The sequence below is a fragment of the Dioscorea cayenensis genome, chromosome 7 (genome assembly GCF_009730915.1).
Source record: "Dioscorea cayenensis subsp. rotundata cultivar TDr96_F1 chromosome 7, TDr96_F1_v2_PseudoChromosome.rev07_lg8_w22 25.fasta, whole genome shotgun sequence".
NCBI classification, from domain to species: Eukaryota; Viridiplantae; Streptophyta; class Magnoliopsida; order Dioscoreales; family Dioscoreaceae; genus Dioscorea; species Dioscorea cayenensis.
The window spans coordinates 22,064,121-22,070,514 of NC_052477.1; positions in this window are offsets into that span (position 1 = coordinate 22,064,121).

Genomic DNA, 6,394 nt, shown 5'->3' on the forward strand with positions numbered 1-6,394 from the left:
ATGCTATTAGGGCACCCCCATACCATTTATAGTAGCTGGTTCACAAGATGATATATTACTACCAGTAATGAGATTCGGCCAGAATGTGATCGAAAATGTTATATGCCCTGGGAATATTGAAGTAATGTTTGAGATTCATATGTTTGGTTGAAAATTTATACTACTGGTAATCTTTCATTACCATGTTTGGTTAGTCATTGTAATTACCTCAATAATATGTTAAATTTACCAAAATACCCTTACATATAAAATTTTGAAAAATAGAATTTAAAATATTTAGATAAATAAATAATTAAATTATAATATTAAAAAAAATTTACAAAATTTTAAAATACCTTTGTATTTACCAAATTAACCCTAAATATAAAATTTTAAAAAATATAATTTTAAGTATTTAGATAAATAAATAATTAAATTATAATATTCAAAATTATTCTTTTCAAAATTTTTAAAATACTTTTGTATTTACCAAAATACCCCTATATATAAAATTTTGAAAATTTTAATTTAAAGTATTTTAATAAATAAATAATTAAATTATAATATAAAAATTATTTTTTTCACAATTTTTTAAAATATTTTTGTATTTACCAAAATATCCCTATGTATAAAATTTGAAAAACTTAATTTAAAGTATTTAGATAAATAAATAATTAAATTATAATATCAAAACTATGAATTAGATTAAATGAGTGGGGGCATAATTAGAAAAAAAAAAACATTACACATTACTACTAATTTAGTAATATGTATAGATAATTATTTTGGTAGTAATCACATTAATATTTTATTTAATAATATTTTATTATTGATAATTTTATATTATTATCAATATTACCACTGCTACAATAATTAAATATAGTAATCTGAAGGTAATATTTTTATTACCACGAACTAATCACCTCCTTTTAAGTTCATGTCTTAAGTTACATGGAATTTTCTTGCAAATGAAAGTGACTTTGGAGAGACATGTGGAAATAACAAGTGGCATCTTCCCACATGTCTCACGAGAGTTTCTCCTCAGTTTTCAACAATAAAAACAAATAAATGCCAAAATAGTGGGACCTATCTACGTAGACATTAACCTAGCTTTATTCTAATCAAGACACTGCGCAAGTCACTATCTAGGGCTATTTCTTATTATAACTTTATTTTTAAATTTAATTAGCCAAACGGGCTCAAGATAGATTTATTTACCAAAAAAACCCTTGGCCATTACATCTTGACCTGACCACAGTTCGGTTCAAACCGTAAAACCAAACCGAAACCGTCACTATTGGAACCGAACCAAAACCGTAAAAAAAGTTTCGGTTCCAAACCGGAACTTTGAACCGAAACTTTAAGGTTCCGGTTAAGGTTCTTATGAGTTAAAAATCGAACTCGAACCAACCCGAACGTAAACCCGTGTTCCGGGTTCTATTTTATTTTTAAATAAAAAAATATATAATATAATTTTTATATATTTTTAATTAATTGGAATTAAATTATTTAGAACCGAAACGAAGAACCGAATCAGTATTGAGCCGAACCGAGAACCCTGAACCTTATATTCATGGTTCGGTTGCCCTGCTTCTATAGTTTATAAAACCGGAACCGCGGGTTTTTGAACCGAAACCGAACCGTGGTCGAGTCTAATTATATCATTGTGTTGCTAGTGGTTTTAATTTTTTAATATTGCTTTTTTTAAATTAATTACTAAAATAGACATTTTTACAATTATTTACCAAACTAGGCATTTTTATTTTTTAATATTAAATTTAAAATTTTTTTAATAGTTAGTGGGTCCCACTGGTTTTTTAATATTAAAATTTTATTTTTTTAAAAAAAAATTAGGCCCAACTAGTTTTTTAATATTAAAATTTATTTTTTTAAAACTGGGATGAGTCCTACTAGATTTTTTTTAAAATTAAAAATAATTTTACACTAAAACCCTTATAATTTCTTAAAAATTTTTATAACTAGTTTTATTCTCACTTCTACTTACACTAATTCTAACAGATAAAAATTATGGGTAGTATTCGGTCAAAAATTTAAAAGATAAAAATTGTTGTGGTTATGCTTAAAATTTTTTATATACATAAAAATTAAAATTATCTCTAATATTAGAATAGTCAAAGATGTAATTGTTAGGATAGTTGGAGAGTATTATTGGGGTGTTGATGGGATAAATTATTGGTGGGAAGTGTACCCCATTCACAAGAGCTATTGGATCAAATTGATCATAACCATCCATTTGTTAGGTGGAGACCTAAAAATTATCTCATAGTTAAAAATGTAATTGTTAGGGTAAGTGGAGAGTATTATTGGGGCTTTGATGGGCTGAATTATTGGTGGCAAATGACACCTACCCCATTAACAAGAGCCATTGGATCAAATTGATCATAACCATCCATTTGTTAGGTGGATGCCTATATAAACCGTCAAAGTCCCTTTTGTGAAAACACACAAGCATTGTTGTATGAAGGACCCATAAATATAGAGTTCTCCTCTAAAATTTGAGTCATTTTAGTTTCTTTATTTTCTTACAAATTTATTTTATTTCTTTTACAGTTAAGCTAGCAAAATTCATATTCTTGTCACACTGAACGAAGGAGGCTACTTTAGTCTAGAGGAACACCGACCAAGGATTGCATGAACTATTGATAAAAGAACAGGCTCGTGGCACGTAGTATTTTAATCCTAATATTGAAGCTTTCTCGAGGAAGAAAAAAACTTTCACCACGATTGCTAACTACTCAATCTTCGACAATGGACTCAGGTATATTTTTTTTTATTCGTGTTCACCAATTGACTTCTATATAAGCTTCTTATTTTTTTACTATACATATTTGCTCTCACTAAACCCACATTTTTTTTTCATTTTCTATAATGACATAAAAATCACTTATTTTGCTTTATTACAATGGTTTAGTCACTACAAGTGAGGAGACGACAATATTTTCATCAAATGATCATTCTTGTTTGTATATAGAAAATGATATCTCTTTAGCCAATTTAAAGAGAACCATTGTAGAAAATATAGAAATTACAGATGATCAAAGAATTACACATATCAAATACCGCATGCCTATTTCCTCAAGTCAAGGTAAGGTCTATTATCTGTCTTTCAAATTACATAATGACCGAGATGTTCATATGATGTTCAGCTGCCACCAAGCATTTTATGATGTTCAAGTTATAGAATTGTATGTGGAACTTGATGTTGTAACTTCAACTAGTGCTTTTTCTCAACGCCAAATTAATAGAAATGACAACATTCCACCACAAAGGTTTTCAACAGAATTAAGGGCATGTGATAATCTACAACATAATTTCAATTTCACTGCTTCACAACAACCATCAAGCACATCGACACACCATAGGACTGAGGACATTGTCATTCATGAAAATGAATTTAGTGAATATGGGAGTTCAAGCGGAGATGACCAAGATGAAGATAACTATATAGACAATAGAGAAGCAAGCACCGAAGATATTAACTTAGAAGATTACAATGCAGAAGATGCTAACAGACAAAGACAAAGCGTAGAAATGATGATGCCGCCATATGAGCCTCCGATACATATGAGAGCACTTGATTTGGAAGCAATCTGCATCAGAATTTCCTGAATATCCCTCATTATATGTTAACACATTAAGAGGGGCAATGGCAGATGGAGAATTGCATGCAGGTATGCAATTTCAAAACAAAGATGATGCTATAACAACAATTAAGAATTACTGCTTGCAGAAGTCCGTGGAATATAAAGTAATCGAGTCTGATCCAACACAGTATTTTGGAAGATGCAAGTCATATGGTGATGGATGTAGTTGGAGGGTTTGCACGTCCTATAGAAAGAGGAACCAGATTTGGGAGATTACAAAATATAATGGCCCACAAACTTGTACAGCAGCAATGGTCTCCCAAGATCATTCAAAGTTAGATTCAAACATGATTTCTCGGTGTATACAGGCATTGGTAAAAGAGAAACCATCTATCAATGTCTCTGTTTTAATAGCGGAGATCAGGAATTGATATGGGTACACACCAACATATAGAAAGTAATTAAAGATGCATTCGGTAATTGGGAGGAGTTATATAACGAGTTACCGATATGGCTATCAACATTACATCAATTTGTCCCTAGGACAATAATTGATCTCCAAACTCAACAAGCTTATGATGGAAATTATCTGGTACGTGATACTAACATTTTCCATAGCCTTTTTTGGAGTTTTCCCTCATGTGTGGAGGCTTTCAAATATTGTAAGCCCGTAGTGCAGATAGATGGTACACATCTTTATGGAAAATATAAAGGGACTTTGTTGATGGCAATTGCACAAGATAGTAATAAAAATATTCTTCCAATTGCATTTGCCATTATGGAAGTAGAGACATTAGATGCATGACGTTTCTTCTTAGAGTATCTATGAGCAAAAATGACACAGTAACGACATTAAATAGATTTTTCTAACTTTACCATTTTAGGTGGGTCAATTAGATATAAAATGACAAGTAAAAAGGACTGGATTAATACTTTCTCCAATCCTATTTACTTGTCTCATTTTAGAAGCTTTCTTTCATCCATTTTACATGTCCATTTAGAAAATTTATAAAGCATTAAATAGGTTTTTCTAACTTTACCATTTATTTTTACTCCCTACATTTTTCAATATTTTTTTTAAAAAAACTAAAAGACTGTTGAAAGGGAGAAAATAAATATACAATTAAATTATAAACATAAATGAATGAAACTTTGATGGATTTTAAATGCGGATAATTTAAGAAAATTGATAAATATTTTATAAATTTAAAAAAATAACTAATTTTTAACTAATTTTTAATAATTTGTATAAATCGGCTAAAATGGAAAAGCAGAAAAGGCCGGAGTTATACATCAATACAAATTATTTAAATTAAAAATATAAAAAATAATTTTATCACACCTCTCTCGTTATTTTTCCATTATCAATAAAATATTTTGGTGGATTAAAGTGACTTTTGTTTAGAGAGACGTGTACAAACAACAGCGGCATCTTCCCACCTACCTCATTGGAGTTTTCCTCAGTTTTCAACAATAAGGGGTTGTTTGTTTGCAAGGAATGGAGTTGAGGAGGAATGAGATAGGAATGAGATAGGAGTGAGAATAAGGGGGAATGGATTAGGAATGGAAGGAAAACTGTGTTTGGTTGGAAGGTATGGGAGAGTAATTCATTGGGAATGAGAAAAGTAAATAGGAAAAATATATGAAAAATGTCTTTTATGCCCTTATAGAGTAAATATTAAATAAATAAATACATTGCCAATAATATTATTTTATTTGTAATATATTGTCATTATTGTCATGATTATTTTTATAATTAATTTTTATAATTAATTTTACAATCAACCTTCATTATTAATATTGTTGTTTTGTTACAATGTTATCATTTTATTTTTATTATTTCAGAATTAATTTAATTTATTGTTATTGTTGTTGTTGTATTTTTATAGTATTAATTTATTTGTAATATGTTATCATTATTATTTGTTTATAATGTTGTCAACATCTTTCCTATATATATAGATATTGTTTTTTTCCTGGACAAAATGCAAAAAAAGTTTCAACCAAGGAACAAGAACAAACAAGGAATTGCAACCTAAACAAACAAACATACAGTAAAAGATAAAGCATCCAAGTTCAAAGTGAGAATGAAAGTAGTGTCTTCAAACAATTTTCTTGGCATAAATAAATAAACAAACTAAGGAAGCAAATTGGAGACATAGTCAACATTATTAAAAAGTTTAATTTGCATGGAGATGCTAAATAAGGTCGAATCTTGCACTTGTGCCCTCGATCACTTCTTCAACTGCTGATCGGGGTTTCCTCTATTAACCTGGCCAAACAACATTCAATCAATCAGTCTTCATCAACTTATCAAACAAACATCGTGAGAGAACTTAATATGAATATTGATACCATGTGGGGAAAATGACGATCTCGCTAGAAATACGCGACAAAAGCGTAGTTTCTATCTGTCCAGAAGTTGAAAAAGATTTTTCATTTATGCTTTCATTGTTAGGGCAATTCTTGCAAGATGAACATTGCCTCATCGTCCGTCAACCCATCAATTTCAAATATAATTTCACCTAACAATGTTATCTTTTCATCACGCTCTGCAAGAGCAACTTTCTCGGCCTCTATGCGGGCTGCTTCACAAGCTTCACGAGCTGCATTCCGGATTGGGCATTTCTCACACAATTGGGCTGAATGCCAATCAACCATCTCCCCTCATCTCATTCCTCATAGATTCCTCCCACATTCCCAAGCCTGCCAACCAAACAAAGCATTGGACCCATTCCCAATCTATTCCCAATCCAAGCCTTGCAAACAAACAGCCTAAAACCAAACGAATGCCAAAATGGTGGGACCTA